Source organism: Plectrocnemia conspersa, unplaced genomic scaffold, assembly GCF_051122295.1.
Source record: "Plectrocnemia conspersa isolate PC_06_02 unplaced genomic scaffold, ASM5112229v1 ptg000007l, whole genome shotgun sequence".
Taxonomy (NCBI): domain Eukaryota; kingdom Metazoa; phylum Arthropoda; class Insecta; order Trichoptera; family Polycentropodidae; genus Plectrocnemia; species Plectrocnemia conspersa.
In genome coordinates this window covers 8171219-8185798 of record NW_028277171.1, presented here as the reverse complement: position 1 = coordinate 8185798, position 14580 = coordinate 8171219, and the positions used below count along the sequence as shown (strand labels likewise).

Sequence of the window (14580 nt, the reverse complement as noted above, 5' to 3'; positions counted from 1 at the left end):
TAATTTTATAAACATACTAATTATATATAATATATAGTTACAATTTGAAAAAAAATTTAATAACCTTTTACAATTAAAGCGAAATTAAAAGAAAAATATAGGAAACAATAAATTAAATTATAATTTGAGTACATTTTATTGGAGAACTGGAACTACTGATATGTTGTAAGCAATACGTGCTTTGGCATTTTGTGCTTGTTTTTAAATTTAAGATATTTTTTATCATAGTCACCGATACACAAGATTAGTGGGTGAGTGTGGTTTCGCTAGATATTTTCATAATATTTTCTGGTATAAAAATTATTGATTAGTATAAAAATGTGTATTATATGTTATTTTTATAGCTTTATTTTGAATGAATTGTAATTTAGAAAAATTAGTATTACTGGTGTTACCCACACCGGGCAGGCATAAGTTAAAATGAGTAATTAATTGTTTATAAATTAAAAGCTCGCCTTCGCTCTAAAGGTAAGCCCTTTAGAGTGAAGTCCAGGTGTAAGCCCAGGTATTTAACGCTTGTTTTCCCTTTTGCGTTACTGCCCTCTTTATTTAGGAAAGGTGGTGGCAGAGTTTGTCTACGTTTTGTGAAAATAATTACTTCTGTTTTAATTCGGTTGATTTTAATTTTCCACCTCTCAAAATATTTATTTAAGACTTTGGTAATTTATTCGCGATTGGTTTAAGACCGTAAACACTTGTTGAAATAACTGTATCGTCAGCGTATATTTTTTAATAAACGCGTATTTTTTATTTTTGTGATATCGTTCGTATATAAGATAGACGAATTCGAGTGTTCATTATTTAGTGAAACAACATAGCTCTTACTTCTCAGGTATGAGCGTATTAAGCGTAGCAAGGAGTCAGGGGTTTTGTTTTTGTATAGTTTATGAATCAAACCGTCATGCTGTGTCGAAAGCTTTTTCTATATCTAACATTAAAAGACCACTACACTGTTCAATATTTAAATTGACGCGTATGTGGTCCGTCAAACTATTAAGTTGATGTGTTGAGTAATTTTTGCCGATCGTTAATAATTTTATTCCTCAAAGATTCTAGTAATTAAGGATTATTTTTTAAATATTTTAGTGAATGACGGTAATAACTGATTGGGTGATAATTAATCGGGATTGTAGGATATTTATCAGATTTTCCAAACGGTTGAAAAATACCCAAAATATAGGTAGGCGTTAAAGATGTTTGTTAAGTAATGAATGCAAATTCCAGGAAGGCGTTATTTAATCTGTCAATTGCAGGACATTTTTACTTTTCAAGTTTTTAAAGACACTTAAAGTTTTCTGTGAGCTTATTTAGCCAATTAAATTCTTATCTACCGCGGGTACTTCTAGTTTTCTAATCGATCTATTTACTTCGTTTTCAGTTTTTGAGTGTTTAATTTTTTTTGCTAGTTTGTACGATACAGAAAAAGCACCGTTGACATCTCTACTTTACCCCGATTCGTGTCAGCTATGTTATTTCTAGTTTGTAACCGTGGAATTTTTGTTTGTTTTTTTAAAGCGATTTAGTTACTTTCCATAATGAATTGCCTGCCTGCTGGTTTTAACTTTTTAAGTTTAGTTGTTAATTAATTAATATCATCGTAGATAGTTTTAGTGTCCGTTAAGGCACAGTTTTGATGCATAACCACTATACGGGATTCGACAATACTCTTGAAACCTCTCCAATCAGCAATGTTATAATCAAATACAATTTTATGGATAACCTCAACCTCACCCTCCTGGAAAAAATATACAGGAAGATGCTCCGAGAATAGAGCCTGGATGCATTGCATATCTGAGAATTACCCTTATCTAACGCAATATCTAAAATTGACGGCGTCATACGATGGTGGGGTAATACGTTGGTGATTTTGGAAAGTTTAAAATGGTATCAATGTCGTGCAAGTAATAAAAAATAAGGAACAATTAAGCAGTTGAATTCCAAAAATCGAATGACGCGTCTATGCGGGCCCCAAATCTAAAAAGTTAATAATTCATTGTCAAATAAATTTAAAATATTTAGCATTCTTGTAATATATTTTAAATATCGTTATTCAATAGAGTAGGAAGCTTCAAATTAGTTGAAACTAATTATCAGTGAAGCATAGCAGAAACGTATTTCATAACAAGCGCCTTCGAGAAAATATCGGACAAATACAACATTGATAATATCAAAGAGAATACCTTATTTGTTCTGTGCTATAAGATCGATCGACTTATTATAAACAGTGTAATGAACGGAAAAATACATTATTGCTATATTAGTAATAAGAACTCACAAATATGCAATATATATTTATGAGATATAATTATCGAAAGATCATTGCCCTATGGCTTTTGTGCTCCACATATTGTTTTAAATAATAAAAAAATATTGCAAAAAGAAATTGATACACGATTGGATATAAGGATCCTGGTTCTGGTACTAAAAGTTAAATTTGCCACGGTCAATAAAACCAGATAAACTTCGTCTTTATTTATTAAATTGCGAGTGTGCATATGTAAAAAATACACAGAAACGATCATTACCATAGATTTCAACATTGAGAATTCAACAATAAGCAGAATGTACGAGTAAGTATTTATATTAATAAGTGTTGAAAATCAGGTTTGTCGTTGCAGAAAAATATAGATCGTTTTCCGTCAAATTGCCAAAACCGAGTGCAGTTCTTCTCGTCGCCGCTTCGTCAGTCTGTGTTGTCAGTGTAACGCATAGCTCCAGATTTGCCAACTAAATCGTCCTCCACAAATCTTATAATCAGTCTTTTCTTAAGCTAAGGCTAAGATTTTTTCTATAGATTTGGTTTATTATAACGGTAGTTGATCGTCTGTTGTGAGATCTTACATATCACCATATGAAAAATATTAATTTTCACGTATAGAATGAATACGTGTTAAATATCCAAACATACTATATATACAAATTGTTATAATGCATTTTTTGCAATTTCGGCTAGATGATCACAATATGAATATCACATTATCATTAAATATGAGTGTTATGCTATATTCCATTAATTTGATTAAAGTAGCTTTTTAGAATATATAGGAGGTCCGAAAATTCAAGTCTTTTTATATAATATATACCGCTTTTTACGTATTTATATTTCATTGAATTGTTAGGTAAAACTTTAAATATTTTTTTATCCTTAGTGGTAAATCTATATGAAATAATAAGTTCTAACATATATATGAGTTTTTTATGGTTATTCAATTATTTATATTAAATAATAATTGAAGAAAAAGAATATGCGAAGCAGCGTTTCCACAGCATCTCATATTGAAGACATTGCTGCAAAACAAGCTGTATATGTGATACGTAACGTTTTATTAAAACTATATTATTAAGTAAGTGTATTTATTTTTGCTTGGTTTATTATATACATATATGGTTAGGTTTCGCATCTACGCATTTTTGAATCAAATTCGGGTTTTAAAAAATGTAATGAATTAGCCGTTTTTATCGTTTTTCCCATTGAATATTGATTTTATGCAGTAATTAATTTCCACCCATTTACCAATATAAAGATCCACCCATAGATTATGGTCAATTTTTTTTGTTGAATACTCCTGAAGCATTCTATTATGAAAGTTTAGCAAATAATTGTGTGTGAAAGCCTATAAAATATACGAGTTTTTGAGTAGTTAAGTATTATATAATATAATAGGAAGAGCTTTCGTCATTGATCGCCCGAGTTATTTAATTTATAGATTTTTTACATTCATTATTCTTAAATAAAAATAATATGAAATTGCAAATATTGACGGTCAAAAGATTGTAAATTTTCTTAATAAAAATAATTTTCACACAATTATTATTATAAAAGGTTATTTTATTTTATTTATTAAATTAATTATTTTTAATGAATTCATTTCGCTCAAAGACATCATTGACATTATATACGACTATGATTACGAGATGAAAGATTAAGTTTAATTTATAGAATTACATTACGTTGCTATAAACCTATGTATAATTTTCTTACATAATTTAATTATTAGATAAACCATAATATAATATATACCAGAGCCTTAATATTATTTTAATAGAGGTAGAGTAGTTTAAGAATATTTTTTGAAATAAGAGACAGATATTACAATTTAGTAGAGAAGATAACAATAGCCATATTCTTTCTATTTTTATATATTATAGAGCGCCATAAGAAAAAATCTTGAGAAAAAATCTAATTGATTCGGCTTTCCATATTTTTTTTATTTCTCATGCATCTTCTAGAGATTTTTATCAAAGCTTACATAATTTTCCAAAGTTTACATAATTTTCAATACGATAATTTAATATGCTAATTTTATTTTTATGTGGTTAAAATTAGCAAAAGTAAGATCTCTTGAAAATTAAAAGCACATTTTCTATACAAGGGTGTGGTTATTGACAAAACCCTTCTGATTAACTTACCCTTATTTTCCCCTTTATATATTCAAAAATCGATTCATGAGTATTTTATATAATCATCTTTTCACCACAATCGCTTTTGGTTTTTAACCATTAGCCTTCCTTTATGATCAAGCTTTTCATAATAACCCAACTCTTGAAGTAATACAAATAGATTATTGTTTATCCAAAAAGAGTTGAATATTTTTATGTTTAATTTATAATGTATAGAATATATAGCTAGCTATAGATTATATCATATTAATGCAATATGTACATTCCTATATTTAAATAATTATTTAATTGATTGTAAATTTAGGTGTCAAAAGATTGAAGTATGTATAAAAATATTTGTTTTCAGTTATAAGATGTTTGATTTTAAATAAACTTGGAATTGTATTTTAATGCAAATTTAATTACATTTTGATTGTATGCAAATTAAACTTTCATCGCAAAGGTTTTTTTTAATGAAAATCAATTAAGTAATATTGAAAAGATATTTTTTCTATAACATACAGTATCTGCTACTGTGTGGTTAAAATATGTGTTAAAATTACCAATTAACCATTGCTTTACAGACAAGTTATTCTTTCTGAAATATAAAATATTAATTTCATAATAAGTCTTTGCTTAAATATTTTTATCATTATTTTAAAAATATTTTTTTTTCGAAAAATATTAGCGTGTTCAACGTTTAGTCTACTTTTCTTTACTGATTTTTTAAGTATTTTTTAGTAATTTTCAAACAATTACTAATAATTGTATCTAAGTTAATAAAATCATTTTCATATGTTTCTTTATTGTTTTCTAATGTTCATGTAGTATCATAATTATATTTGATTCAAAGGTCGAATTAAAAGAGATATATAGTATATATAACGTAACATTAAATTCATATTTTTTCTAGGACTATTCTGCGATAGCAATACCTCTTTGTTTTTTACTTGCAAATAAATATCAGTCACATTGCCTTATTCAAACGAGCTATTTGTCCAATGAGAAAGCTTGAATAAATTTTAGCATAATTACTTGGAAACAACTCCTATATAATGCTTTTGAAAGATAAAATATAATTTCTGCCCGTCACGAATAAAAGGGATTTTATCAATAGACAAATCGGGTGTTACCATTGTTCAAAATCTGGAAGATCTCTTATCCTACATAAATCTTTTAGATGAGTTACGAACAGTATACACGTGAAAATTCATACATAAGTAGCTTGTGACACCATCAGGTAATTTCACACAAAGTAAAACTAAATAACAAACTAGCGTACATTAAACTGTGACAAGCCTGTCCAAATCTGAACGTATGGTACACCTAGTTAGTTAAGCTTGTTGCATCTGATCAAAGGATTGTTGTTAGCGTTAGTGCCGTATTGTACCAACGTATGAGTACATCACATCTCAGCAACAGAACTGGCTTTTGTGAATTTGCCAAGCAAATAATACAATGAACAATATTATTTAAATACCAGAAAAAGAGAGATTTATGCTTATTGTTATATCTAAGATTGTTTATAGATAGTAACTTTACATTTTATATGAAAAAGCATACTAAGCCATGTGAATGTACACATATTCATTGTTATTAATAATATAAACCTTACATGTGATAACTCTATTGTCAGTTAACTTGGTCCAATTTATTATTAATTCAGTCGGATTAGATACGGCTCAAGTGCGGCATGTTCGAGCGAAGTTAACTATAATAAATAATTGATTAATGTACGTACACAACTAATAAATGTTTTGGTGAGTTATCGCAATAAAATTGTATTTAGAGTTATCGACATAATAATAATATTTTATGGAATGTTAACCCAAAATATTTTATGCACATTTTACTTCACTAATAAAAAGGCGTTGATATAATCTCGGAGCACTTTGTTTTATCGTTTAGATACACAAAGGGTCCTCAGATTGCTTTCGAATCCCTCTGGAGCAGTTCGATCTGCGTGCACTTAGCATGCTCTCTCCTTTCACTTCATTCCCCCAAGGCTTTTGAAGCCGATTCGTTCCGTTTTCCAAATCCACTGTATGCCTCAAATCCACTAAAACTTTTCCAAATCCAAGTTCAAATGTCGACCGTTATTTCGGAGCGTTTACTATCTAAGCCTTTAGAGCCTAGCCAAATCTCTTATTGTTACGATACGAAATTCTATTAAATGTAACTAAATTTTTGAGAGATATTGTGATTTTATAGAATAGCAATATCTTTAATAGGTTAAGAAATTAAAAAAGATAATTTGATACTATTTTCCCTTGAAACAATCTACGCCCTTAAATAAATAATAAAAAGTTATACAAATTATCTTAGACAGGGGCGAATCGGCAACTCATAGCACGGGCGAAAAAATATTTGAGAAATGAAATTAATTAAGAGTAAGATCCAATTATATAATAAAGCATGATTTGTGTTTTAATAAAAATAGTATTTATAAGCAATTTAAAAAAGCTTATTTTTGTTGATGAAGATATTTATTAAATAATAATGAAACATATTTTAGGGGCTGGAAGAGCGATTCTTGGTCACTAAAATATCCATTTAACGTCCCTTCCACAGCATCCTTTGAGATTTGGTAGCATTAGGGATATTAATAAAATTTACAAGACTAGTAAGCAAGAAAATTGTACCACAATTCAGCGAATTTTGACATTGGAAGGGCATTTGAAAAATATTTTTCTTTGTAAAACTTTTTTCAAGCATCTTTTGGTTCAGTTGGCTCAAAAAGTTGGCCTCACTCTCCAATTATAATATTTTAGACTTTTTGGAAAATAACACAAGCTGACATAATTAAACTTTTTTTGTGAGATTTGAATCAAATTAACATATTATATTTCTTAAGCATATTATGTTTTTAAAAGTTTGTTTTTCTCTATCAAGAGTTATTACAGATCGAAAACATAATTTTTTCGAATATATTTTTCCTTGGAAAAATAAAACTATTTTTACAAGTATATAAAAACGAAAATTGAAATACGACTTTATTCTCGTGACTCGGCTCTATCACATGCAATTGTACATGTGTGTTAAAATTGGAAGATGTGACGTTCACTGTAATAGAGCATTAACTCATCGTAAGTTTCGCTATTTATTAAGTGAGGAAAATGCTTCCATATCGGGATTTGATTTTGCGTTTTGATATTTGCTAGCTGAAAAATGTCTGGAACGCTTTTTTGCCACTCAAAAAGAAATACCCATATTTCCTTGAAACAATGTCATGTCTGACACAAGAGAACTTGAAAATCAAATACATGATCTCATTATTTTATCAGATCTTTTATTACTGATATTAGTAATCATTCGAAGGAGTTGAATTTAAAATTTTAAGGCAAGCGACAGAATGTTGTCAATTATTTTGGCCATTTGAATATAATTAAAAATAATTTTAAGCTTCTTAAAATAATGTTGGCTAATGATGTTTTTGCAAAGAACATTTCGGGAAAATGTCCAATCTGATCTTTAGCTGGAATTGTGTAATTTGGAAGTTAATCCCTTTTACTCCGAAAGGAGTAAAAAGGAAGAAGATTTTTAAAGTTATTATCAGCAGAATTTTTTAAAGATTAAGAAACTTTGGATTAAAAATTTTTGCGATAGTACATTTACAAAAATTAATTTGATAAATTCTAGATATAGAGGTTCATTGACGTATATAAACCGAAAATATTGGCAACCGAAAATTTAGAAATAGATAGTCGAACTACCAAAAAAGGTCTCATTAAAACTTTTTTTTTTTATTTTGACGGATGGGTAGTGACGGGTGGCAGATACACACAAACTGAGCCGCTGCAGTAGAATTTGTTTAAATGTTTACAATTTAGTTGCATGTTATATAATTATGTATGTAATTGGCAACCGAGGTGCCGCCGACCGTCAAAATCCCGTCGAAGTCCGCCAAAGAATATGAGTGCCGCCTAGTTTTAGTTATTATAAAATAAATAAATAGGCTCCTTACAGTATATTTTCTCTAATTTTAAAATGTATTTTCAATATGTTTTGAAAGGATTTGCCGACTCTACTAACATTAATATTTGCAAATAAACTTTAAATAGTCACTTATTGTATTACAAATTTCCAATCCAAGGCCCTCGAATTGCTTAAGGCTAGACAGCCTGGTTTATAATAAACTTACCGACGAGGTAAAGAGGTGAAGATCATGGCTTTTCTGATTAAATATACTAGTTATACCAGCGTGCTTTGTTTGTGTGTATGTCATTGATATAATCATACAATAGATTCATATTTTTATATTATAACAGATAAAACTTGGATGTTCACTTCATAGTCCTAATAAAATCAATATATTTTATACAATTGCGGACATAAATTTATGACATACGGACTAAAGTATATCGAAACATTATACGTGACAGGATCTCAAGAGTAAAAGATATGTATGTATGTACAAAAATATCGAATGTATGAACATCGATTTTTAGTTCAGTGTCCACCTAGGTTGTATTATTAACTACTATCCAGAGCACTGGCACCATGTGACGTTTTCATATTCGCGTTAGAAAATATCAAATCATAGTGCTGTTCAGAATTAAGGACGACGTGGAGAATCTTTTTAACGACCATATAACGAAGAACGCGTAAATGTCTAGACAGTGTAAATTTAACATACGCATTTACTTCAGACGCAATAAACATAAACATAACACGTTTTAATTAAATTTTATGTTTATTTTCACTCAATCGCACACCGTTACAATTCATTGATTGCCATCGAATTGTTGGCCCGCATCACCGTTCAATTTGCACGATGTCATCCGTGAACCGTAAACGGCCGCGAAAAATATAAACGTTAAAATTTACCGTTGACCGGTTAAATTTGAACCATTTGGTTTGTCTAACTGCGAGTTTATTCAGCCGATTTATTTTTCGCCCAGTGAGCAGTTTCGCACCGCAACTCATGAAAGTCACAAAGTAATCCCTCAGATAAGGAATAAGGTCGCTTAATGCGTTTCGAGGGCATTCTGCTATAAACCTAATATCGTAATAAAGTGGATGAGCGCAAACTAATATTGTATTTTAACAATATTGTATTTTAACAATGTATTTTCACTAAGGTCTAGTTTATATTTAGATGTTTTAAAATTATATTTTAAATATATCAAGTTGTTCCATAAGTTTTTGCATTTCATTTCTTTTGCAGTGTAACCTATTTATATTATAAGTGTACAGTTAAAAATATTAATATTGTATAAAATATATAAATCTAATTATTTATATTGTATAAAATATATAAATATTGGATCAAGGAGAAGTATCACGAGTTATTAAGTTTTTAATAATTACCGCTATTAAAATACAACAAAAATATGTTACTCAAGATGAGTACTCCACATAATTATATTCTACACCCTTTTGGTAAAACGATTTTCCTCAAAGGATCTCGTCTTTTAAGGTCTGTGAATGTCATAGCTATATCCTTCAATTGATTTGATTTAGTCGTAGCACATTATGTATTACGTTTTAATAAATAGGTGATTTTATATGATAAAATAAAAATTTCTTTAATAGATAATATTTTGTTTAACTAGTATATTCTTGCTGTAAGGACGCACAGCATATTTTTTTTATATAAATAAAAAAATTGTAAGACATTTTAGAAAATTACGAACATTCGCTTATTTTCCCAAAATGTGGACATCAGTTATTTTCGTATTACACACGCGTACGAGCGTAAATCAAAAATATAAAGCATGTGTCGAAGCTGAACATTTTGGAGTGTGTATAAAAATCCCTATATCTGAATATTATATATACAGCGTTAAATATTTATGCGTTAGTAGTAAATAATAGATAATATAACAGTTTACGTTAAACGATGTATATTTAACACATTTTGTTGTATAATTTAAGCTCAAAAAATAAAAGTAAAAAATTCATGGTGAGAAAAAAAAGCTGTGATACATTATTCTCATTACATTTAACAAGTAATATGTCACGAGTAATGGCCCTTAATGCGTTTATTAAGGCCATAATAAATTTAATAATAATATGGAAAAAAAGAAGGTATATATATATATATATAAGAACATATTTTAGTTATACACATACAGGGTAGCTAAAAAAATTAACAAGGAATATTTAGATTTTAAAAATAGAAATTTAGAATTTTTTATATAAATATTTCGGGAACGAATATGTTTCTTTTATAGTATACCGAATATTAATGTAATTGTAAAATATAATATTTGGGTCTTAAATAAAACTAATAATCGAAGCTGCAAACAAGTAATATAACCAACAACTTTAAATTTATGCAAATATGCTAAGCTACATGTGCAAGAAGAGCCTTAACCCTTTGCGGTTAATTTTTTTTACTTTATCGTTCTCAATTTATCGACTGGCTTTGGTACCTACATATATACGCGTGTAAGCGAATGATAAAAACGAAGACGTTTGTCGGATGTAGCATATCATCTAAAAACTTTTACTTTTCAAGTCTAGCATTATTAAAATTGTAATGGATCAAAAAGTCAGAATTTGATAATATTCAGTAAGCAAAAAAAGTATACTTTTAATAAAGTATATATAATACCAATATACTTTAAAGTTTATTAAAGCTCTCTGATAATTTAATATACCGCGTATAATGTATATAAAGTGAGAATGTATAATAGAAAATAAAGTTGCGTGTATAACTGAAAGGATTCTTTCAAAGTAAAGTGTTATTTGAAAAAATGCTGGCAACCATATATCCGAGGATCAAAAGATCATCAGAAATATCAAAGTATCTTCATACTAAAACATTTTTATGTACGCAGTGGTTTATTTATATTGATTAGTATTTTAGCAAAAGTCGCAATATAATGAACTATAATAGTAGTTATAGCCATGAAAAAGAATTACCGAATAAAATTACGTATAGAAATGAAATTTTTGAAAATAAAATATTGAATTATTGGAAATATCTACAATACTTTTTTAAGTATTATGTTAAAATTTGAATTTTTTTATTGAAGTTAAATGTTACAATCTTTATATTAAAGTTATAGCATACAGAAAATTTATTATAATAATAATCGTAATAAATTGTATGTATTTGCATATTTAACTTTTTCACTGGGTTGCGCTTTAGTAGAATCGATTCACTGAAGGGCACAGGCGCGGTGGCGCAGCCCCTCTGGGGGCCTAGCCTTTATGGCGCAACTCTAGTGGTGACAATGAGTGCTCTTCTGCGTAAAGCAAGTTTTTCAATGGCGCTCTAGGTCTCCGGACTTTGGATGAGTTTTTGGAGGCCCGACCAACAAAGACCAGGACTCGTTAGAGATCCGAAGTTGATCTTAAAAGCGACTGTTGTATTGTTATTACTTTTTATTCTAGCAGTACTTTTTTAAAATGTAATTCAGATATTTGAATGAATCGCAATTCCCTTTGATGAGTCATCCCTTATCTTGTGCGCTGGCCATGATATTGATATTCCCTTATATTTTATACATATTACATATTTCGGCCTAAAATTATTCACGAATACACTATTTTGGTAAACATGCATTTTGTAATAGTTCGTAAATAAAATTCACGGTAAATATAATTTTATTGTAATTTGCTATGTAATCATAATTTAAAATAAAAATATGTTCAATAGCACATTGGAATGCTTAAATATTTTATTAATCTAATTTAGTGCTGATTACGGTGGTATTTAATGTATTTATGACAAAAACAAAGAATATGAGCTTTAAAGTAATTTAATATAAAATATATAAAACCTTCGGATTTATAAAACGTCAGATCTATTTTGCATTGTTCTTCAATTATTATTTTAACAGGTTTTATTAAATTGACATTATAAAACCAAATTCTTGTTTATTAATACTAATTAATCTATAGTTGTCTTTAAAATACACATTTTCAACATCTATTTTTAGCAATAATAAAAATTGCGCAAATGAAAATTCCACACAGAAAAAATTTCATTGTCAAATATATTTTACTTTTAATTACAACTGCCTAATATTTTTCTCTATTTTTTAGTAAAAGTTTGTGTATCATACCAATATAAATTACCAATATAACTGTAACATATTTTTAAATTAAAATTATATTCACATATGTTATATAATATAGAGACATAATTTTTTATTTATATTCACGTATTCTTAAATATACATTTTCATTTATTATCAAATTTTTTGTTTGAAATTTTCTCTGTGCGTAAAAATTACCGAACTGAAATCCACCTAGCTTTTGTGTCAACAAAAAGTTCTAACCTTTGGCATATGTAGTTCTTATTGTCGTTCTCTAAATATTTTTACCACATTTCGTATTTTGTTAGTAATTAATATCAGGTAATTTTAGAATTAAATAATGGTATTGGAGTTTTCTATGTGGTATTAATTACTACGTGAGAAATTTAAAAATATTCCAGGATGAATTACTCATCAATAAAAATTCTTGAATAATGTTGTTATCTTAAAATTTACTTATTTTGTGTAAAGGACATTTTTAGTGTTAAACTCCGCGTATCTTAACAAATTGTAGCCCTTGATTCAGGCGTAAATTAAATCATCTTAGCTTGCCTTTTATACAAAATTTTCAGCAGCAGCAAAAATATCTAATATTCTTCTTGTGCAAATGTCAGAACCTTTCAAATAAAAGTATTTTATATTTAAAAATGTATATATATATACATTTTTAAATATCAGAACCTTTCAAATAAAAGTATTTTATATTTAAAAATGTATATATATATATATATATATATATATATATATATATATATATATATAAATATATATATATATATATATATATATATATATATATATTGTATATATATATATATATATATATATATATATATATATATATATATATATATATACACATATATACAATATATATATATATACAATCTTTCTCGCCGAGAAACGGATGGAAGCACTCACATTTAAAAATATCGATTAGATTCTCACGGATGTACAAATAATGAAACGGGTTTTTGCTTATCCTTAACATTATTATATATGTAAATCTGTATTTAAGCCAAAATAGTACATAATATTAATACTCATCTCATATTCACGATTAGGGGTTCTCTTCCGGACCTCGACTTCAGATAAGTCATGGATTCCCAATTTCAAAGCAATCTCAGGAAATTTAATAAATCATTTATTTTTATTAAAGATTTTATTTGTGTGATGCTATTGTGCACATAAATATTTATTGTGATGCTTCTACGAGATTATTGCATCAAATGAGTAAAGACAATATGAATCATTGTTAGTTGACAACTGTCGACGATATATTATTTTATTGTATTTTCCATGATGAAATTTATTAAACTGTGGAATACCAACTAATATTTCAGCTGTAAGTTGTGTCTAATAATTCATTATAGTAAGTTATTAGCTTTGTATATAGTATGTATAATATATTGCAAACTAGAGTCTGAATAAAATTGATATCAGACCCTCGCCATCAATCACATTAAATGTACTGCGGAATATGTTATTTAAGTAATAATACAATCATGTTCGTTAAGAATAACTACTATCAAACAACGGATTTAAATTAGATCGGCCCTCAATAGTAATATAACACCTTCCTTGTTAAGAATAAACATATAACGTTGTGCATCAATTGATTTTTACAAAAAGTAAGTCATATATATCTATAAAATTACACCGCACCAAAATTTATTAGAAGCTTACCGAAAAATGTAGTTAATGAGGTACTTATCGAATAAGAACAAAAACATATTTCTTACACAAGTAGTTTAAATATGAATAGCTAACTATGAGAGATAATTTTAGAGTGGTGACCTCTAAACTACCCATCTCGCGAGATATTTTCATCTGACCCATGACTCTTATGAGATGTTAGCCATACAAATCGATTGCTACTGATAAGCTAGTTTAATAACTAACTAAGATAATAATTTAAAGCTGAAAAACAACATGCGAGAATCAATTTAAATCAGGGGTCTCCAAAGTGGTCGAAATTTTTTTATGTATTTATTAATCAATAGTAATGACTACTACCATATGATAAATATGAACAACCAGCTAAATAGAAGATTGGTATAAATGAATGAAGTAATCTCTCACTAACGGCTAATTTAGTACATATTAAAGGCGATTCATAGAGTACTGATTTATTATTTCATTTATAAGTAAAATTTACAAAAATATTTTTACACCATGTTTTCAAAAATAAAATGGCAGCTAATTAATA

The 14580-nt window shown here is 27.9% G+C and overlaps 1 protein-coding gene across 1 annotated transcript in view; it reads left to right on the top strand.

Moving 5' to 3' along the window:
* LOC148233828 (G protein-coupled receptor dmsr-1) overlaps positions 1-14580 on the top strand; it is a 60057-nt gene that overhangs the window by 26525 nt on the left and 18952 nt on the right. The window lies entirely within an intron of this gene.